Source organism: Leopardus geoffroyi, chromosome A2 (genome assembly GCF_018350155.1).
Source record: "Leopardus geoffroyi isolate Oge1 chromosome A2, O.geoffroyi_Oge1_pat1.0, whole genome shotgun sequence".
Lineage (NCBI taxonomy): Eukaryota > Metazoa > Chordata > Mammalia > Carnivora > Felidae > Leopardus > Leopardus geoffroyi.
The window spans coordinates 39261853-39285477 of record NC_059331.1 but is presented as its reverse complement, the minus strand read 5'-3'; the positions used below and the strand labels follow the sequence as shown (position 1 = coordinate 39285477).

General features: G+C 41.2%; 1 pseudogene; it reads left to right on the top strand.

The window, feature by feature from the left end:
• LOC123607210 overlaps positions 1-23365 on the top strand; it is a 181325-nt pseudogene extending 157960 nt beyond the window's left edge.
• Positions 23366-23625: the final 260 nt, after the last annotated feature.

Genomic DNA, 23625 nt, shown 5'->3' with positions numbered 1-23625 from the left:
AAAAGTCATTCTTAGCTTGCAGACAGTGGAACAACCAAGGCCAGCTAGATTTGACCTAGAGGCCATGGTTCACCTAACTCTGATAGAGAAGATAGTGGGGAGGGGTGCTGGAGCTTTGTCCTTGAAGGTAGGGGGACATGAAGCCCAGTGTAGGTGGCACAGACTGTTCATCTGTGATAACAGGAACAAGGAATGGAAACAGATAGGACTTCAGCGACTGAAATATTTTGGTTTACATCCCCTTTGAACCTTTAAAACTGCTTGCTTTCAGTAAAGCACATACATTCTCCAAACTGCAATGATTTCCATAAAACAGGTGCATATTTACTTCATAGACAGAAAATGTATACTCAGTGTGTTTATTGTTCTTCTGTCTCTTAGCTCCAGTGATTGAATGATCACATTAAATGATGCAATATTTGGTGTTGCTTCTTAATTTTTGAAAGAGAAATGCATCTTTTACCACCATGGGTTTTATTCTTTTTTTGGACCTTATTGTCCCCCTGCTCCCACAACAAATCTGAGAATCGTCTTCTTGGGGGGGGAAATGCATGAATATATTCTCCAAACCATTTCAGGCAATTCACTGATGCTCCCACAGCCAAGGTTGGCCTCAAACCCCTAGTTAAGGAATCCTGATTTACAAGTTGACCAAGGTTCTGAGAGTTGTGTTTTTCATTCAACATTGCCCTTGAGTTTTTTTGGAAGAAAAGAGCTACATGCATGCAAAATGATTATTATAATTACACACACTGTTATGCTGATTCCAAACAGCCTACCATGGAGTTCTATTCAGAAGACTAGAGAAAAGGGCGGAGAAGCTTCTAGGAAGAAGGGAGAGGGTGGGTATCACTCAACTCCATGCCTTTCAAAACCAGTCTACTTGGGATCCACCCCATTCCTAGTCCTCTCTGTGACCTGGCTAATCTATCCTCCCATGAAAAGGAGAAATAGATAATGCTTTGTAGAAATACATTAGTTCTTTGATTATATATGCTTTGGGGGTCACACCATGAATAGTAACTTGCCATAGTAATAGATTTTATCCTTTCTACCATCAAGAAAGCTTTGTTTCCATTTGCCCAGCAATATCAGTATCTAATGCCCCGAGTGTAATTCTCCGAAACCTACTGCACAGCACTTACAAAATGTGCAGAATAAATATCAAGACCTAAGCCAGAAGAGAAAATATAAGAGGTGTTGCCTCAGACATTGAAAGTGAAAGAAAAGTCCTATTCTAAAAACTTCTCATTTTCTTTCACGTATTTACATTAGCAGGCAAGACACTTTGTCAATTCTAATCCTTTCATAAAATTTAAGTTGGAATATTTCTTAATGGAATGTCACCACAGGAGGCCAGCTAAGGTCTTGGCTGGAAGACTTTCCTGGAATATTTTGTTTCCCTTGGAATTTACAGTACTGTCTGGCTGAATCTAATTTGACATTCTAACAATTGGAGCATTGTATTAGGCACAGTGAAGCAGAAAATTTACCCTATCCTACTCCCCATTCATCCTTCCTTTGCCCTTGTGAAAATTGCCCGCTGTTTTATCCCACTGAATCAAAGTGTTTGGGAGAAGACAAATGTCACATCTAATTCAGTCAACAGTTCCATAAGAAGTAGGTTTTTAATACCTAGAATAAATCTTTCATTTATTCAACAAATAGTTTTATTTAGTAGTAGCTCTAAGGTTTGAAATATGCGTTGTTGACTCATTACAGTGTGCCTTCAAATAACATTACACCACGTCACACACAGTGTGAGAAACTGACAAAAATATATTTGTTTCCCCCCATTCTTTTTGCTATTGTTGTCAGATATTTTAGTTACATACATGTTATAACATCCATTATATGTTGTTGTTATTTTTACTGTAAATGTCAATTATGTTGTAAAGAAGTTAGAAATTATTTAGAAGTTAGAAATTTATTTAATGGTATTACCATTTAAAGTGTTCTTCATTTCTTGGTGTAGATTTTGATTTTCATTTGTTACTGTTTTTCTTCTCCTAAAGAACTTCCATTTTCATGAGGTTCTGCTGGTGATGAATTTGGTTAGTGTTTGTTAGTCTGACGATGAGTTTATTTCTCCAGTTGTGAGGGATATTTTCACTGGACGTAGAATTCTAGGTAGACAGACTTTTTCCTTTTACACTTAAAAATGCCATCTCACTGTTTTTTGGTTCATGTTGTAGTTTTTTGATTTGTTTTGTTTTGTATGAGAAGTCAATCACAATTTCTGAGTCTTCTGTATGTAACGTGTCTTTTTGCTTTGCTTCTACCATTTTATTTTCATCATTGATTTCCAGCCAATTTCTCATAACATGTCTTAGTGTAGATTTCTTTTTCATTTACCCCACATCAGGTTGGTTGAGCCTCCTGAATTTCTGGGTTTATATTTTTCATCTAATTTGTAAAGATTTTGACTAAAATTTCTTTTTAAAATGTTTATTTATTTTGAGAGAGAGTAATCACGAGTAAGTGAGGGGCAGAGAGAGAGGGAGAGAGAGATTTCCAAGCAGGCTTTGCATTGTCAGCTGAGAACCTGATGTGAGGCTCAAACTCAGGAACTGTGAAATCATGACCTGAGCAGAAATCAAGAGTCAGGCGCTTAACCAACTGAGACACCTACGTGCCCCTTGGCTAACATTTCCTAAAAAAAATTTTTCTTGGGGCGCCTGGGTGGCTCAGTCGGTTGAGCATCCGACTTCAGCTCAGGTCACGATCTCGCGGTCCGTGAGTTCGAGCCCCGCGTCAGGCTCTGGGCTGATGGCTCAGAGCCCGGAGCCTGCTTCCGATTCTGTGTCTCCCTCTCTCTCTGCCCCTCCCCCGTTCATGCTCTGTCTCTCTCTGTCTCAAAAATAAATAAATGTTAAAAAAATTTTTTTTTCTTTCTGTCCATTTCTCACTCTCCTCTCCTTCAAGGACTTGAGAATATTTGTTAGACTTGATGTTATCCCATAGGTCATTAAAGCTCTGTTCTGTTACTTTTATTTCAGCTTTTTTTCTCTGTCTGCTTCAGTTTCATTAGTTTGAATCCCTGATATTTTCTTCTGTAGTATCTCACCTTCTGTTAATGCCATTCAGTGAATTTCATGGTGAATACTGTGTTTTCCAGTTTTTAGATTTCATTTTGGTTCCTTTTTATCGTTTCCATTTCCCTATTGAGACTCACAGTCTATTCTTTCATAATGTTTATATTTTCTTTTGATATCCTTGGCCACATTTATATTAGTAGTTTAGAAAGCTTTGTTTCCTAATTATGTCACTTCTGTCTTTTCTGGTCTGTTTCAATTATTGACTCATGTTCTTCCTTCACATTTTCCTGTTTCTTCACGTATCTAATAATATGTTATTATGTGCTAGACATTGTGGATGATGCATTGTCAAATGTCTGGATTTTGTTGCCTTCCTTTAAATAATGTTGGGTTTTGTCTGGAAGGCAGTTAACTTCCTTATGGATCAGCTTGATCCTTTGAAGCTTTAAAAAATACTTGTTATGTTTGGTCTAGTATATTCTTAACTCTGGGTTGATAGCAACCCTTCCCCTAATGCATAGTCTTTCTTGTGTCAACTGAGTGCCCAGAATTATCAAAGTGGTCTCTCAATTACACATACAATAATCTCTGTCAATTTCCTTTGCCTCCCTTTGTGGATTCTTGTCCTGTGCACATGCCACTTGGTATTCAGTCAAAGATTCTGAGAGACTCCTATGCAGATTTCCACCTCTCTGGAGTTAAGTCCATGATATCTGCCTCTCTGTAAGTTAAGTCCATGAGATCTACCTTAACTCCAGTCTCATCACATCTGCTCAATGAAATTGCCATTCTCTGCTTCAGTTTTCCCTCCCTTTGCCATGATGCGGAAAGAGCGTCAAAGCAAAAACAAAACAAAACAAAACCCAGGGCAACCAAAGGGTTCAACTCATGCATTTGAAGGCAAGTTTCCAACCACACTGTGTCATGCACATTAGACACATTATTTAAACATATTTTTTAATAAGCAGGCATAAAAGTGCTTGAACAAAACATTTTTGCAAGCTGCATGAGTTGTAGATCTCTGCCCTTTTAACTCCAGCTATTGTGGAAGGTTCACATGAGTAGTTGGGATGCTAACCTAGATGCACCATCAAGAAATCAAATCTCCAGTATCATCTTACGAGAACATGCTCCAGTCTCCATTAGACTTTGCACTCTATTCATATAAGGACAGAGAACTATCTCTACAAGACTCTGGCTAAGACCTATATCTTGAATACCACTGATTTATCCAATGAGAACCCATTTATAGCATCTAATGTATTCATTTAAAACCCGTTATTTTGTCAGTGAAAACACATTTCTGATATTTGTTTTGTTAATGAGCAAAGACTGTTCTACTTATGGACTGTAAGTCCTTCTGGAATCTGGTCTTTATGATTCAAAGCAAGTGCCTCTGGTGTATACACTTCTCATTTGGGCAGCAGTCTTCACCTAGCATGTAGCTTAAGCTAACACAGGCAAGATACTGCACTGTCTGTGTGAAAGTATTTAAACTTCCCATAAGTTTATCCACAATGAAGAAGTGTTATCAGGAGAATCAAAAATCTCTGCCCTTCTAGGATCATGAACTATGGACAAAGGCAGAACAGAAGAATCTGGGAAATCTTCTCTCACAAGATAATCTGACTTTCAGGGCTATTTCTCCCTTCAAAATCAGGTTTTTCATATTAGACTGGCATTACCTCAGTCTTTCTCCATCTGTCCTGAGCTGATGAGCGTAAATGTCTCAGGGCTACATGCTGGGGGAGTGGGGAGAGGCTTCCCCATTCTGTGTGTCAGAGCAGGTTACAAGTCCAGCCTAGATGCAAGGGGTTTGGAAGTGAATTTGATTGGAAAAGACTTCATGGCCACATTTCAGCTACCACAAGATTAGTGCTCTGAAGGCAAAGAACAGCACACTACAGAAGTGTCTGAGGGATTAGCAGAAGCTCATTGACTGAAGACTTAACTCTACCCCCAAAAAGTGATGCATCTCAAGATGCATGTCAGGGATAAGGAGGTATTTACTAGAAGGGGGTTAGTGTTTAGACAGTAGGACCATCGCGTGCAAAGGCTTGTGGCAGGCAGTACATTTCATAAACCTGAAGAATGCAAAGGAAGCCTTCCTGTGCCAAGGACACCAGTTGGAAATCTCATGGGATTGTGGAAGGATACTTCGTCAGTAAGCATGGTGAAGTGAACACTGAACTGAGCTTCAAGCCACAGGGGTCCCTCTCAGCTCAGTGACTCAGTAGTTGCATCCTCTAATGGGAAAATGCTAGAATAAAAGGGCCATGGAATCATCTAGTGCTGCGTTTCCCAGAAGGTTTTCTGAACACTGTCAATTAAGTGGTCCGATCGTTTGAAATGTTTGGGAAACATCAGTTCAGTGAGTTTATTACTGAACTCCTTGGAGATATGAATAAGCTAACATGTATTTAAGTCAGTGGTGTGCTGATAAATGCTTACCAACAAGCTGAGAAAAAACATAACCCTGATTTTGAGCATTTGTCAATGTCTGGAGTTTATACTCCCGCCATAACTATTTGAGGCTACCAGTGTGACCTCACTTAATACATAGCTGGTTTAGAGAAGTTTTGAAAACTTCACCATCAGCTCCAGCACACTCCTCGTGGGACTCTCAGAGATGGAGGGAATGAAGCTTTGCCCAAAACCTCATGGCCATGGCTGCATTCCTATAGGACATTTAAGGGATGAATACTCCTTAGATGCACTTTAGGAAATTCTGGTTTGGTTATTCTATAAATGGAGAAACTGACCAGCTAAGTATCTTGACCAAGAACTCAGATCCAAGCACAGATTAAGCTCTTCTGAGCTTCCATCCTGCAGCAAAATTCTTAATGTCCCTCTTTCATTCAGGTATCCTAGATTCACGACTGCCGTTTACTTGCCATGAACCATGTCATGGTCTCTGCTAAATGATTCCAGCTCATTGTGAGATGTGTAACATGATGTTACACATCATTGTCCCCATTTTACAGATGAGAGCATTGAAGTGCAGAGATATTAAATAACTCCACAAAATGAGGCAAAGGCATTGTTTGCTACCAGATACCTTGTTCTCAATAAGACACCCTGGTACCGTATTGTTCCCTACCATGGCCAGATGTGATAGCACAAGAATAAGGCTTGTCATCTTCCTTTATCAGCAAGAAGAATGTCAGCTTGTGTGTGTCCCCTTTCTTGCTCTCATTCTTAAGCCAGAATATCTCCACAGACCAGCTTTGGACAATGGACATACCAGCAGCCTGATCACCCCACCAGCATTTACTGGTGGGTGATATAATGGAGTGAATGTTTGTATGTTGAATCCCTAACCCCTAGTGGGATGGTGTTTGGATAGGAGCCTTTGGGAAGTAATTAGGTATAGATAAGGTCATGGGGTGGGGCCCTCATGATGGGATTAGTGCCCTTATGAGAAAAGTCACCAGAGAGCTCACTGCTTTCTCAGTGCACATATAAAGAGGAGGTCATATGAGCACTTGGTGAAATGGTGGCTGCCTAAAAGTTAAGAGAAGAGGCATCAGAATGAAACCTACCTTTCCAGCACCTTGCTCTTGGACTTCCCTGTCTCTGTAAGTGTGAAAAATACAAGTCTGTTGCTTATGTCACCCAGTCTATGGTATTCTGTCTTAGTAGCATGAGCAAATTTAGCATCAAATTGTGAAATATTGAGCTCCAGGGCTGGAGCCAGAAGCGGGGGAGATAATTAGTTCAATGGTCATAGAATTCATGACCTTGCTTCTAGAAGTCCACATGGTAGTTATAGTTATAATAGCTTTCTACTTAAACTCTTTTACATCTATGATGCCATTTGATCCTCAAAGGACTCTATGAATGCTTTCTGTTTCAGAGAGGTCTGACTTTGTCCGGGGTCACATAGCTCCAAGGTCAGGAGCACTGAATCATCATCTGCCCCTGTGTCTTTCCCAGTACATCAAGTTGATTTATGCTTAACTATTAGAGTATAGCTAAGCTATTAGTTCTCCCTGAATCAAAACGTGAAAGGCATTAGAGAGGCCTTCAAGATTTCAAAAAAATATGGTATACATATCTTCAAATGCAGGTTCAAACAGAAGGAGGAACATTCACTTACACGTCACTGTTGCAAGAACTCAGAACGAGGGCCAACTTGGTAATTAACACAATGAACCCTTACGTTGTGCTTCCTAGATGTTGGAAAGTTTTAGAAAGTTTGACATGTATTAACTCATTTAACCCTCACAATAATAACCCTAGGACATAGCTATTATGGTGATGATGCCATTTTCCATATTAGCAAATGATAGTGTAGGGAGAAAAAGCTTAGTTCTGACTCCAGTTGTCTGTAACTGTAGATGACTGGGGAGGGATGTGTGTGTACAGAAGGTGGAGGTGAGAAGGGGGTGAATCCCAGTTACAAGGCATCGTGTTCTGCTTTCTGCTTCCTGCTTTCCCTCAGCATCGTAACCATAGTGCCTCTGAGCTGCTCATTTGTACAAGCAACCCAATTTCTTCTTGAAACCCTCTCCATTCCTCGCTCTTTGAACTTAAGGCATTGAGAAATTCTGTTAAAATGCAAATCTTACCCTGGAGGGGAAACACATTCAACTACTATTTTCCATTTACACTTTTTTTGTGAATTCATTTTCTTGATTGGCTTTTGATTCATTGAAAAAGCCCACCCAGACTGCAGAACCAAGAGATTTTTTTATTTCTGTGTTTGTTTTGGGGGAATGGGAAGGTCAAGACAGGAGACTGTCCTGAGAAAGCATAACAGTGACTGACAGAGTTGACTCTGTCACCACCTAACATCACCACCATACTAGGCACTGGACTCCTCCCTGTGACAGTCTCAGCAGCCTTGCACTATAAGCTAAATATCATTACACCCATGTTGCCGATGAGAAAACTGAGGCTTGGGGACGTTAAGTGATCACTTAAGGAATAAACTAGTTAATGCTGAGGAAGGATAGCCTAGCTATAGCATTGTAACTCTGAGGGCTCTGGCAAACTGGAAAATGCCAGAAAAGTGCTAAACATCTAGGGTGTGTCTGAGTGTGAAGCAAGAGGGGAGGCAGCTAGTTATTGTGAGAAGGGGACATTCAAAGGAATATCAATAAAGAAGGGGCTCTGGCCACCCTCTCCCTCGTGCTCCACCTCCATACTCCACTCTCTGGTGGCCTCGTGAGACCACAGGCCTTCCCCCCACCTCCTTCCCAAAGCCTCTGCAGCTTCCCTGGAGACAACTGCTTCAGCGGATCCCCCAGGGCTCATTGGGGGTTAGTTCCTGCCAGGAGGCCAGAACTACTTTCTGGTCCTACCTCCCACGGCTTTTCTGGTCTAGGCCAATTTCTGTTTCCTGTGTCATTATGTCACCTTCGGCAGTGAAGGTACCTGAGCATGTAGACAGGTGTGAGGACTGCAGGCTATGTAGGGAGGTGACGTTCTCTCAGAACCCCAGCAGGCTTGGGTCCTGGCTCTCCACCCTCTGAGGAGACCATCCCTCCAAACTCTTCCCTACGATGAGCCCCGGGAGCCCTCTCTTGATCACCTGCCTTCTCAAAGCCAAGGAAGGATGGAAGTTCTGTCACTTCCAGCTTAGCGACTCCGAGCAGATTGCTCAGTGCCCTTGATTTCCACATGCATAAAATGGGGATGGTGAGAATATTTGCCTCATGGCCAGGAGGCTGTAAGGATTAAATGCATTAATCCTGGCCCAGGCCTGGCACATGGTAAATGCCCATCAACATCCTCTGCTCCTGGTGGCGATGTTATCATCTATAACTGAGGAGTTATATCAGTCACAGCAATTTTGGGCTACGTACCATATTTTAACATATTTTTTGCTTTTCTTCACAGACACACAGACACACATGCACGCGCACACAGACACACACACACACACACACACACACACACACACACACCACTTCATGGCTATGAGCGTAGCTGCACAGGCAGACCCAGCATTTGGAACTCCATTCATCTCTTGGCTATGCCCAACTCACTGGCTGGCCTTGAGCAAGCAACCACCTCTCCAGCCCTGCTGAGGTCCTGCAACTTAGGAAACTGCGGTGAGCTGTCACTCGTCAGGCTGAAGGGCTTGGGCGAATCCAGATGGCAGACAGGTTCTTGGGGATGCCACTGTGCTTTGAAAACATGGTAGTGTCACACTGAAGTCCATATATGTGGCTCCCTCCACACTTGTGGTGACAGCACCCCCAATTCCTTGGAGCCAGGAAGGATTTTGGAAGTTGTTCATTACTGCCTGGCCCCAGGAGGCACTTGACTTTGCAAACCTTTGAACCTACGAATTCTCAAGTCTGTTCCAGCTAGAAAATTCAGCAGTTGAAACCTCAGGTTTGTCTTGCAGGGCTGAGAAGGATCCCTGCTGCAGAGGGTTAAGTGGCTACTTTCCAAAGGACAAAGCAAGAGATGGCGATAAGATAAGGAGCTGTGTTTTCACCAGACACTCCTTGGAAAGAACAGGCTTTTGTTGTGATCCAGAGGATAAGAGCCTGAGCCTCGAATTCATCAGGCCATCCCTCCTCCCCTTAGCCAGGGCTCAGGGCCGCCAGGGATGTGTCTGCAGCTGCTGCCACCTGCTGGAGCCGGGAGCCTCTGCAGTCTGCCTGCAGGTGTTTGCACAGACATTTCCTCCAAGCCTGGAAACACAGCTCTTGTCCTGATGGATGCAGTGGCCTTCACCTTTGCAGTTGTTGGTATTTCTGGAGCACCCGCTGTGGGTCAAACACTATGCTTAGAACTTCCTTGCGTTGTCTCATCTAATCCATTCACTACAATGGAGGCCCACACAGGGGGAAGTTTTGTCTCTTTTTCACAACCGTATCCCTAAGTGCCTACAGTAGTGGGTGGCCCACAGGAAGTACTTGGTAAATACAGATTGCGTGAGAGCAGCCGTAAAGATAGATTGTGTTATTACTCTGGTTTTATAGAAGAGGAAGTTGTCACTTGGTGACACAAAAGCTCCAGGTATTGTGGGTAAAGTGGTGAGGGAAGCTGGAAAGATTCTTGCCATAGGCAGAGGTCGTCTGTCACCTGGGGTGATTTTGTTTTTAAGTTTATGTATTTATTTTTGAGAGGGAGAGAGAGTGAGCAAGGGAGGGGCAGAGAGAGGAGAGAGAATCCCAAGCAGACTTCCCACTATCAGCATAGAGCATAATGTGGGGCTCGAACCCACGAACAGTGAGATCAGGACCTGAGCTGAAGTCAAGAGTCGGAGGCTTAACCGACTGAGCCACCCAGCCTCCCCTGTTGCCTGGGGTGATTTTGAAGGCGCAGTCAGGCAGCGCTAGGCTCAGGCAGCAAGGATTCTTGGGGTGCCACTGTGCTTTGAAAAAGTCAGGGCTGCAAGCCATCAGGGAAGCAAGCCAAATCAAAATGTTGCCGTGGGCCCTGGTGACCTTGAGGCACAACCAGGGCTCTGGCCAGGGCAAGAGACCCCTGACAGATGTTTTGTGCTTTTTTTTTTTTTTAAGCAATTTTAGGTTTACAGAATAACTGATTAGAAAGTACAGAGTTACCACCTATCCTCTCACACCCCAACCCCTTCCCCCAGTTATTATTAACTCCTCTGCCCCTGAGTGTTAACTCCTCAACACTTTGCATTAGTGTGGTACATCTGTTATGGTTGAGGGGGCCAATATTGATACATTAGCATTAGCTGAAGTCCACAGTAGTTTGTTAGGGTTCCCTCTTGGTGTCTTACATTCTAAGTGCTCTGACAAATGTATAATGACATGTTTCCATGTTTGCAGTATCATCCAGAAAGGTTTCACTGCCCTAAGAATCCTCAGTGCTCCACCCGTTTCTGCCTTCCTCTGACTCCCTGAACCCCTGGCAGCCACTGATCATCTTTACTGTCTCCATAATTTTGCCTTGTCCAGAATGTTATGTAGTTAGGGACTTATAGTATGTAGCTTTTTTCAAATTGACTTTTTCACCAAGGATTATGCATTTAAGATTCCTCTGTGTCTTTTCAAGGCTTGATGGCTCTTCTTATCACTGCATAAAATTCCATTGAATGGACGTACCACAGTTTGTCTCTCCATTCACCTATTGATGGGCATTATTGGTGCTTCCAAGTTTTGGCAATTGTGACTAAAGCTTCTGTAAACATTAGTGTACATGTTTTGTATGAACGTAAGTTTTCAACAAATTGGTAAATACCAAGGAGTGCAGTTGCTGACTCATATGGCAAGTTTTGTAAGAAATTTTTCAAAGTGGCTGTCCCCATTTTGTACTTTTGAGCATTGCTGTTCGTGACAGGCATGCTGGCCTGCATTTTCCCCTTCTTGGTGTTGGCAAGACTGAGAGAAGACAGGCCTACATCTCCTCCCTTCCTGTCTGCATCCACCTCCCTTGCTGAGCCAAACCCACTTCCTCTGCTGAAAGGTAAAGAGAACAGAGGACCTTCTTTTTCATCCTACAAAGAGGGACACATTTCAGACAAGGTGTGATAGTGTAGCTGCTCTGGTCGCTTGAAATCCCCAAGCCATTCCCTTGGGCAGGAGGCAGATAGACTGGGCCTACCTCCCTGGAAGGTCAACCTGTGGCTTTGGGTTCAAAATTCTTGGCATGAGCAAAGCCATGTGAGCTGAAGAAGACAGTTGCCGTTTTGATGTGTGGAGCTTTGAGGCCTCTGTTCATGAAACTCTCATGAAACTAGTGCCTTGAACAACCAACTCCTGCTCACTTTCCGCTCTTTCTAAAATGTAGGCAAGTCAGATAGCTGTTTGGTTCACATCATCTCAAAACGTAAAGTAATTCGAATGTTTTGGAAATAATAGAACTGTATGCAAGCTAGGAGTTTATTTCACTTTTCCTGTCTCTTATTAAGAAAGTCATGAAAAATTAGATGTGGCCTTTCAGAGTTACTTTAAAAACAAATTTGAGGGGCATCTGGGTGGCTCAGTCAGTTAAGCGTCCAACTTCGGCTCAGGTCATGATCTCACAGTTCATGGGTTCAAGCCCCACATTGGGCTCTGTGCTGACAGATTCTGTGTCTGCTTCAGATTCTGTGTCTCCCTTTTTCTCTGCCCCTCCCTGGCTGTGCTCTGTCTCTCTCTGTCTCTCAAAAATGAATAAATGTTAAAAAAAAAATTGAAACTAAGTTAGGCTAACATCAAACTGTAAGTGTAGGAAAGAGAGGGAGTTTTTTTAAATCATGTTTTTGACATTATTTCCCAGAATTCAAAATTCCATGTTTGGTTACTTCTATGCAATTGCATCTCCCTTCCTGGCCAGACCAACCCAACCAACAACAACAACCAAACTCTTAATCTTCCATCAATAACTTGGAGCAAGTCATTTAATCATGGATTCATTTTTTAAGGCTCATGCTCTTTGGTGACTGCCTAGGAAAACTCAAGGAATCTCATTTGAACTGCCTTAATCTGTAAGGAGGAAAAAAAGCTTTAGTTCTGCTGGTAGGAGAGGGTTTATTTATGTGTCTCAATTTACCAGCCTAAGCACTGCAAATATAAACTCTCTGAAGGAAAATTTTGTCCTAATTACTTAACTGAATCCAGAAGCATCTGCTTTGGTTTACGGTAAGTCCAGTTGGGTCTTAATCAGGCATTTTACAGCATGCTGAGGTAACTTAACAACTAGTACCTTTTCTGCTCCAACCAAGTATTTTTCAAAGGGTAGGGATAGGGTGAGGTCCAGAATAAACAATGTTAACAAATTCTCCAGATGATTCTTATAAAGACTGAAGTTTGAGAATCACTGCTCAAGGCAATACTTACTTCTTTTTAATTTTATTTTCCCTTTCAGCTTTACCTACGAATAACACATTTCTGGAGAAGTTTTGTATTCCTGATATGTTTGATTGTTTCACTGGAAACATTTTTACTTTATAAGTTTCTTAAAATTTTACTTTCTAAATGAAATTATAGTAAAATTGGCTTTTTGTGTGGGTCTACACATCTGTGAGTTTTAACACATGTATTGATTCACGTAACTACCACACCACACTCAGGACACAAAACAGTTCCGTCACCCGAGAAAACTCCCTCATGATATCCTTTTGTAGGCACACCCTTCCCCCAACCCCTGTCCCTGGCAACAACTGATCTGCTCTCCATCACCAGCATTTTATCTTTTCCAGAAAGTTATATAAATGGAATCTTACAGTATATAGTATATAATCTTTTGAGACTGGCTTCTTTCACTCGGCATAATGTCTTTGAGATTCATCCAAGCTGTTGCTTATATCCATAGTCCATTTCCTTTTATTGCTGAGCAGAATTCCATTGTATGAATGTAACCCAGTTTGTTTGTTTCCCCATTGGAGAGCATTTGGCTGTTTCCAGTTTTGGGCAATCATGAGTCAAGCTGCTATAAACATAAGTGTATAGGCTTTTGCATAAATATAAGTTTTCATGTATCTAGGGTAATACCTAGGAGGATCCAGGAGTCAACTAGTAGGCACATTTTTCACTTTATGAGAAACTACCTCCCTGTTTGCTCCAAAGGCTGTACCATATTGTAGTCCCCCACCAGCAATGTGTAAGAGTTCTAGTTGCACTTTTTTTTTAATTTTTTTTTTTTTAACGTTTATTTATTTTTGGGACAGAGAGAGACAGAGCATGAATGGGGGAGGGGCAGAGAGAGAGGGAGACACAGAATCGGAAGCAGGCTCCAGGCTCTGAGCCATCAGCCCAGAGCCTGACGCGGGGCTCGAACTCACGGACCGCGAGATCGTGACCTGGCTGAAGTCGGACGCTTAACTGACTGAGCCACCCAGGCGCCCCAAGTTCTAGTTGCAATTTGTCTTCGCCGGTACTTGACGTTGTCAGTTATCTTTTTTTTTTAACCCTTTCTAATAGGTGGTTAGTAGCATTTCATCATGTTTTTTTATTTTTTATTTAAAAATTTTTTTAATGTTCATTTTTTTTGAAGAGAGAAAGCTCATGAGCGGGAGAGGGTCAGAAAGAGGGAGACACAGACTCATGATGTTTTTAATTTGCATTTCCCTAATGGCTAAGGATGTTGAACATCTTGTTATGTGCTTTTTTGTCATGCGTATTTCCTCTGTCTGTTCAAATCTTTTGCTCATTTAAAAACTGGATTGTTTGTTCTCTTACTGTTGAGTTTTGTGAGTTCTTAATATATTCTGGATACAAGTCTTTGGTATGTGGTATGTAAATATTTTCTCCTACTTTGTAGCTTGCCTTTTCGTTATTTTAACAGTGTCTTTCCTGGAACAAATTATTAATTCTGATGAAGCCCAGTGTATTCTTTTTCTGTTATGAATCATAAAGATTTTCCCCTATGTTTTCTTCTATAAGTTTGATAATTTTCTGTCTTAAGTTTAAATATATGATTTTGTGGGGCACCTGAGTGGCTCAGTTGGTTGACTGTCTGACCCTTGATTTCGGCTCACATCATGATCTCATGGTTATGGGATCAAGCCCTCCATCAGGCTACATACATGCTGAGTGTGGACCCTGCTTAAGATTCTCTCTCTCTCTCTCTCTCTCTCTCTCTCTCTCCCCCTCTGCCCTTTTCCCCTGTTCACATGCTTTCTCTTTCTTAAAAAAGAATCATAGATATGTAATTTCATTTGAGTTAATTTTGGTATAAGACATGAGATTTATATTGGAATTCATTTTTTCACATATGAAGTCCAAATGTTTCAACACCATTTAGTAAGAAAACAATCTTCCATTGAATTGCCTCTGCACTTTTAGCACAGACTCAATTGATAAATTTAGTGCAGGGAAACTTTCTAGAGTAATGGATATGGAAATACTTTTTATTGGGTGTGTATCATGTGTGTATATGACTTGGTCATTCTCTTCAGTTTGCACACTTCAGGTCTATGCATTTCATTGTATTTGAATTAAACTTCAATTAAAATGGCATCAGTTGGCTGGCCATAGCATCAGGTCTATTTTCAGAGTCTCTTCTGTCCCATTGATGTACATTTTTTTTTGCCAATACTATCCTATCTTGATGCCAATTACTGAAGCTTTATAGAAAAGTTAAAATTGAAAAGTGTGATTTCTCCAACTCTGTTCTTCTTTTTCAAAATCATTTTGGCTATTTTTGTTCCTTTGCATTTTTATATCCGTTTAGGATCAACTTATATCTCTACAAAAAATCCTGTTGGGAATTTGATTGAGATTATGTTAAATGTATAAATAAATTTGGGGAGATTTGACATCTTTACTTGTTATTTGCCAGTCTATGAACATGGTATGTCTTTGCATTTATTGAGGTCCTCTTTGATTTCTTTCATCAACATTTTGTAGTTTTCAGCACACAGATCCTTTGCATGTTTTATTGGATTTATATTTAAGTATTTCCACTTTTGAGCTCTTTTATTCTATATTTCAATTTTTTTAATGTTTCTTTATTTTTGAGAGAGAGAGAGAGAGACAGAGCATGAACAGGGGAGGGGCAGAGAGAGAGACACAGAATCTGAAGCAGGCTCCAAGCTCTGAGCTGTCAGCACAGAGCCCAATGTGGGGCTCGAACTCATGAACCATGAGATCATGACCTGAGCCGAAGTCAGATGCTTAACCTACTAAGCCATCTAGGCACCCCTGAGCTACTTTAAATTGCATTTAGAAATATTTGATTTCCAATTCCTTTTTGCTGTTACATAGAAATATAATCCTTTTTTAACATTTAGGTAGTAAATTCATCTTGTCTTTATTTCTTCTTTTCCAAATTGGATGACTTTTATTTGTTTATTTTCCTTTTTTTTGTTTTTTGTTTTTTATTTACTTGCACTGGATAGTTTACTTGCACCATTCCAGTATGGTGTCAAATAGGAAGGGAAGTAGAGGAAGTCCGCCTTGTTCCCATTCTTCGGAGGAAAGTATTCAATCTTTTATCATTAAGTGTAATGTTTCCTGTAGATTTTTCTTTTTTTCTTTTTTTTTTTGTTTAATGTTTATTTATTTTTGGGACAGAGAGAGACAGAGCATGAATGGGGGAGGGGCAGAGAGAGAGGGAGACACAGAATTGGAAGCAGGCTCCAGGCTCTGAGCCATCAGCCCAGAGCCTGACGCGGGGCTTGAACTCACGGACCGCGAGATCATGACCTGAGCTGAAGTCGGATGCTTAACCGACTGAGCCACCCAGGTGCCCCTCCTGTAGATTTTTCAATGATGTCCCTTATTGGGCTGACAAAAGTCCCTTCTTTTTGTAGTTTGCTGAGAGTTTTTAATTATGAATGAACATTGAATTTTGTGAAATGCTTGTACTGTATTAATTGGTATGATCATGTACTTTTTCTTTTTTTGACAATGAATAATACATTGATTTTCAAATATTGAACTAACCTGGCATAACTCAAGATAAAGCCCATTATGGTCTGAGAGCATACTTTGGATATATGTATTCTGTTTTTATGATTGTATCTCTTTGTATAGTAATTTTAATGATTGCTGTAGAGTTTACAATATATATAACTTTTCACTTTTAAGTATCTTAGCATTTCAGGTTGAATATAGAAACCTTACCAGTAGATATGGTTTTTTTGTTATGATATGTTTTTCGTTATTTACATACAGTGAAAACTCCATCAGACAGTGTTATAATTTTTGCTTTCAACTATCAACCATACTTTAAGAAACTCATGGGAGAAAAGTCCTGTTATGTTTACACAGAAATTTACTATTTCCATTTCTCTTTCCTCGTTCTTGATGTTCCAGGTTTCCTTCAGATATAATTTGCCTCTGTCTGAAGAAACTACTTGGAAATTCCTTTAGAACAGGTCTGCTGGAAATGAATTCTCTTAGTTTTTTTTTTTTTTTTCACCTGAGAATGTCCTTATTTCACCTTGTTCCCAAGGCTGTTTCCAGTAGAATAGAATTCTGACTTGACATTTGTTTTCCTTCTGCACTTTAAGTATATTGTTATACTTCATTCCAGACTCTGGTTTCTCATGAGTATTCTGCAACCACTTCTATTCTTGTTCTTCTATAGGATAACTATTGGTAGTGTGTCCATTGTTCTCTGTTTGCTTTCAACATTTTTTCTTTTTCTTTAGTTTTCAGGAGTTTTATTATTATGTGTGTGTGGAGGGGGGATTTGTTTAGATTTATGTTATTTGAGGTTTTCTGAGCTTCTTGACTGCAGATTTCGGCCTTTTGCCACATTCAGGAAGTTTTCAGGTTGTCATTCTTCAGATATGTTTTCTTCATTCTTTCCCACTTCTCAGACATAATGATGGGAATGTTAGACCTTCTGGGATTGTCCACAGGTTCCTTAGGATCTGTTTATTTTTCTATCTTTTTTTCTCTCTCTTGTTCAACTTATATACTCTCTCCTAATCTATCTTCATGTTCGCTGATTTCTCTGTCATTTCCATTCTGCTGATGAACTCAGCCAGTGAGTTTGTTTCGGTTATTGTATTTTCCAGTTCTAAAAATTTTTATTTGGTTGGTTCTTTATATCTTCTTTTCTCTTTCTGAGACTTTCTATTTTTCCATTTATTTCAGGAGTGCCCAGGATTCCTGTTGGAATGTTGGAGCATTTCTTTAACAGCTGCTTTAAAGCCTTTTTTCAAATATTTCTAACCTCTGTGTTATCTCAGCATTGGCATCTTTTCCCATGTGAGTCGAAATTTCCCTGATTCTCTGCATTCAGAGTAATTTCGGTTTGTATCCTGGACATTTTAAATATTATGAGACTCTGAATCTTACTTAAATCCTATGAAGAGTGTTGATGTTTTTGTTTTAGCAGTTAATCAACCCAGTTGGGTTCGGTCCTCAATTTCCAACCAGTTTTTTTTGGGTTGTGGTTTCAAGGTCAGTTCGGTTTTCAAATCCTTTTGCAGTGCTATTTAGATCTGTTCCAGATGTTCACCACCCAGGGCTCAGCTGGGACTTGGGTATAGTCTGTTCCATAGCTCAGTTCCAAAGTCTCTGTATGTTGGTTAGGTCACAATCAGGAATGCATAGCTCAGAGGTTAGCCTAGGAGTCCATGAGCAACTTTCTCCTCTCTCTTGGCTGTCTCTGACACTTTTCAGCTCCCTGAACACCTCTTTTTGCTGATTTGAACAGAAAACTGGGGTTTTATTTACCCCAGTCTGGCATGCACAACCCCTAGCTGTGCTCACATCTGGAGCCAAGTTTTAGGGTAAGAAAGCCACAGGAGTTTGCCTTATCTCTGGGGACCACAGGGCCTCCTGTTGGAGAGGAAGTTCCCTTCCTCAGAGTTTTAGGCTCCTGGAGGCCTCCAGTGCTGCCTCTTACAGCAGCACCATTAGTATGCCAAGACTGCTTGTGGGGTGAGGTACAGGAGAATAGAAAAAAGACAAGAAGGAATGAGAAAAAGAAAAGTCATTTCCTCCCCCCTTTCTAAGTATCAGGAAACCTCGTTCTCTGTCTTCAAGCCAGAACTAAAGGGCTTTTCCTCGAGCTCTCTCTGTTCAGTCCCAGGTTTTAGACTGTGCTGAGTTCAGGCCAGTAGACACCAGAAAGAGAAAAAGAGTAAACTCCGGTTTGATGGTTCTTCAAACTCTGGTCTTCTTTTCCAGCCCACTTGCTACTACTTCCTTTTCAGAGTCCTCAAATGGCTGATTGATGCAATCTCTCCAGGTTGTATAGCTGCATTCAGTGAAAAAGTATATTAACTATATTTTCCTATTCTTTATGTTCTGGTGTCTAGGGTCTTGCTAACTGGGGAGGGACTACCCCTCTCAGGATTAGCTAATTCTTAGAGATTTTCAACAGTTCACCTGGGAGCATACTTTTCATATGCAAATTAAAGAGTCCAAACCCCATACCCCCAACCACCTCCTTTACTGAAGTCTAACGCTTTGGGCTACTGGATCCACCTGCTGTAATCACCCCAGAGTCAGACACCAGACAACTCAGGACAGCCCCTATACCCTAGAGCCTCCTGAAATTTTTCAAACTAGCCAATTCCATGCCTGCTTACCTTGACCCTCGTGTTCCTTCCCACAGAAACTAGAGTAAATCTTCTTGCCTGGTTTTCCCTGCTGCCTCTGCCTCTGCCTCCTGACCATCCCAGGTGCTTCCCCATGTGGCCCCTCATGGAATGGTATGACCCTCCTCTTGGAAACTGTGAGTAAAAATCTCTCATGTCAATAACGGTCATCTCCTAATCTGTTGGCCTCACCATAACTAAATAATAATGAAACCTACATTTAAAAACAGAAGGACAGGTTAGAATGTGCTTATTTCATCTCACATGGAACACTCTTTATTTGTATACATAATCAGCCACAACTTTTTTCAGTTATAAATCAGAGAAATTGGCTTTCCCAAAAGATGGGCTTTTTATGCCTTGAGTAACTGAAAAGTTCAGTTTATTTGTTTTTCCTTGTCTGTACTTTCTCATTTTTAAAATTTTATCTATCTATCTATCTAAGTAATGTCTGCACCCAACATGGGGCTTAAACTCACAATGCCGAGATCAAGAGTTGCATGTTCTTTCTGACTGAGCCAGCCAGGCACCCCTGTCCTGGCGCCCCTTCTCCTTTTTAAAACAACAAGTCTGTTTTAGTGTTCTAGGGGGTCATGCTTCTCTGTGTAGTATCCCTTCCCCTTCCGACTGTGAATTTCCTTTAAGGAACCACTCCTGAGCTACTGCCAGCCTGTATGGTTTGGGTGTGAGTCACCATGGCATCATCCCCCACTGCACAGAGGTCACAGATCTAGTCTGCCCAGTGACATATTCCAATGTCCTGACCACAGCTGTCAGTTCGGAAATTAAAGCCAAGCCCACGACTTTGCATGAAACTATTGAGAAAGAGCATCTCTGTTTCTGCTGGTGTTACTTAGTGAATGGAATGTAAATCTGAAGTTGCCTCTTCCCACTGTTTTTAAAGAGGTTACCAAATGGTAAAAAAAAACAACCAAGAAGAAAGCAGAGCTGTGTGTTGGTAAACAGATTTTTGGTAATATTGATATGGGTCCACCACTGCTGAAGACCTTCCTCTTCCCATGGCACTTTAGTTACACAAAGTAGTGAATTCCTGTTTTGCTTGAGCCAGTCTGTGTTCGTTTTCTGTCACTTGCAGCCCAAATGTCCTGACTAATGTATAAATGAGCCCTTTGTCTATTATAGTTTGTTGTGGCCTGAATCTTGAGTTGATTATCTTTAATCAACAGCACATGGAAATTTTTATTGGAGTCATTTGTTGAAATCCATTGGAAGGAATTGTAACTTGCTGGGTGAATTTTATCTGTCCATACCCTCTTCTTGTTGTTTTTGTCAATGAGACTTGGTCTGTGTTGCTTAGAGTGCTGATGAGTTTGAGTTTTCCCCAGAAGCAGACCCTGGGTAGATTTGAAAGCCAATAGTTTATTTCAAAGGCAATCCCAAGAGTATCAGTAGGGGATTGAGGGAATAAAAGTAGAAAGAGAAGAATGCATTATTACAAAGGTTTCTGGGGCTCATCCCTGCCTGGGAATTCTAAAGAACATTGTAGAATAAGCTCTGAAAATACCAACTCAGAGTATATGGAACCAGAGGGTATTTATCCTCCAACTCATATCCATCATTGGCTGAGGTCTGTTTCCAGGGCTTTAATTCCCCCAGCATGTCTGGACTGCCCTGCTCAGGAGCTGAGAGCAAGTCTTTAGGTGGAGAGTTGTAGATACCTGTAATAGAATGTGGTAGGCATGTGTGTGAGGGACCCAAGGTTCAGAGGGATGTGGGGGCGCACAGCCAACCTCTGCCACCAGAACTATGAGTGTTCTTGTTTTCCATTTCTATGCTTCTAGCTTAGCCTCTGAAGGTGTATTGATTGCATGTGTATTGATTCATATGTAATGACTCTTCACAAACACAGTAGCTTTAAAACTTATCAGCTTCCTCCATGTTTGGGACGATGAAATTGAAGTCAAAAGTGTGGTGTTCTCTAGGCTATTTCAATCATTCATTCATTCATTTCTACAACAAATGCTTTGGGACGACAGAAATCAATAAGTAAAAGTCCCTGTCCTTGCCAAGCTCAGAAACTGATGGCAGGCAGATAGAAATGTAATTACTGGTGGAATAAAATCATACTTGCTTTCATAGAGGTGAGTAAAAACTGCTGTGAGAGCACACAAAGAAAGCTGTGGTTTTATCTTTAAAGATGAGGAAGGATACTTATTTTCCTTGTTATTGCTATGTAGCAAACCACCCCAAACTTGTGGCGTAAAATAGCACCCATTTCTTTATGCTTATGCTTTGGTGGGTCAGTAATTTGAAAGGGAGTGTAGTCTGGAGCTTGGCTACAAAGGCTTGAAAGCTGGAGGCAACACACTGGGTAGGGCGTGAAACCATCTGAAGGCTTCTGGCAGTTGATGTTGATGTTTGCAGAGACTACAGAGAGGTTGCCAACTGGTACATCTACACTTGGCCTCTCCATGGGGCTCCGTGGCATCCTTATAGCACGGTGGCGAGATCGAAAAGCAAGTGCCCCAAGACAACCTGTCAGAAGCTGCATTGCCTTCTAGGGCCAACCTTCAGAAGTCATGTAGTGTCACCTCCACTGTGATCACAAGCCTTCCCAAACCCACTAGGAGAGATCTTAGACCCATCTCTCAGTGGGTGGAGTCTCAGTCATATTACACAACAAGCAGCATTTGGGAAGGGAAAGATTGGTGCATCCACTTTGGGTAAACACTGTCTACCACAGTATTGAAGGGATGAAATCATTTTGTCCATCTGCTATTTAGTAATATATTTTCTGGGCCACATTATTTTCTGAGAAGTACCATTTTAAATTATTTACGTTGCCTAAATCAGATTGTCTCATAAAGATATGAAGAGAGGGATTTATTATTTAATGCATTTGTCACTGTTCCATTGCCCGCACAGACTTCCTCCCTCGTCCATATTTTGAGAACCAATGCCATAGAGCCTGGACATAGCGGTGAAGAGGGCACCAAAATTAGCAGACCAGACTCTTTTTAGAGGTCAGGCAAGGGCAAAGACTGTAAATATTCTTATCTTATCTTAGTACTAAGTTGTTTATGGACATACAAACCCATATACCTGCTAAGTTCATTTCTTTTTTTTTTTTTTTTTTTTGGTCTTTTGATAGTGTTATTTAAATTCTAGTTAGTTAACATAGAGTACAATATTGGTTTCAGGAGTAGAATTCATTAATTCATCACTTATATACAACATCCAGTGCTCATCATAACAAACACCCTCCTTGATAACCATCATCCATTTAGTCCATCCCCTGCCCACCTCCTTCCATCACCCCTCAGTTTGCTCTACATTGTTAAGAGTCTCTAATGGTTTGGGGTGCCTGGGTGGCTCAGTCAGTTAAACATCTGACTTCAGCTCAGGTCATGATCTCATGGTTTGTGAGTTCGAGCCCCGCTTTGGGCTCTGTGCTGACAGGTCACAGACAGGAGCCTGCTTCAGATTCTGTGTCTCCCTCTCTCTCTCTGCCCTTCCCCTTCTCGTGCTCGCTTGCTCTCTCTCTCTCTCTCTCTCTCTGTCTCTCTCCCTCCCTCCCTCCCTCCCTCTCTCAAGAATAAATAAGCATTAAAAAAATTTTAGCTCCCTCTAGCTGCCATCTTTGTGTCCCAGCATGTTTGTGCCTAATCTCAGCTGGTCCACCCAAGATCCCCTGAGCACCAACCCTAGTCCCCCATGCACGGTCCCATTTCCACTCCAACCAGGTGAAAGAAACTATCACGAACCAGGAGAAACTCGCCAAACTGCAAGCACAAGTGCACGCTGGTGGGAAAGGAACTGCTCACGGAAAGAAGAAAGTGGTTCATAAAACAGCTACAGCAGATGATAAAAAACTTCATTTCTCCTTAAAGAAGTTAGGGGTAAACAATATCTCTGGTGTTGAAGAAGCAAATGTGTTCACAAACCAAGGAACAGTGACCCACTTTAACAACCGTAAAGTTCAGGCATCCCTGGCAGCGAACAGGCCATGCTGAGACAAAGCAGCTGACAGAAATGCTACCCGGTATCTTAAACCACCTTGGTGCAGACGGTCTGACTAGTTTAAGAAGACTGGCCGAAGCTCTGCCCAATCTGTGGATGGAAAGGCGCCACTAGCTACCAGAGAGGATGATGATGATGAAGTTCCAGATCTTGTGGAGAATTTTGATGAAGCTTCCAAGAATGAAGCCAACTGAATTGAGTCAACTTCTGAAGAAGGTAAAACTTGAAGAAGTTACAGGGAGCTGCTATTTTATATTATGACTGCTTTTTAAAAATTTTCTTCATGGGTCTGATAAAATCTAGATCTCTGATATTTTTAAGCCCACACCCCTTGGACACTGCAGCTCTTTTCAGTTTTTGCTTATCCACAATTCATTCTTTGCAGCTAATTAAGCTGAAGAAGGCTGGGAATAAAGTTTGAAACAAGGTTAATAAAGTTCTTTGAATAGTTAAAAAAATTTTTTTAAGAGTCTCTTATGGTTTGTTTCCTTCTCTCTTCTTCCTTCCCCCACCATATGTTCATCTATTTTGTTTCTTAAATTCCACATGAGTGAAATCATATGATACGTCTTTCACTGTTTTCGCTTAGCATAATACACTCTAGCTCCCTCCACCTCACTGCAAATGACAAGATTTAATTCTTTTTTGATAGCTGAGTGATATTCCATTGTGATTATATATACCACA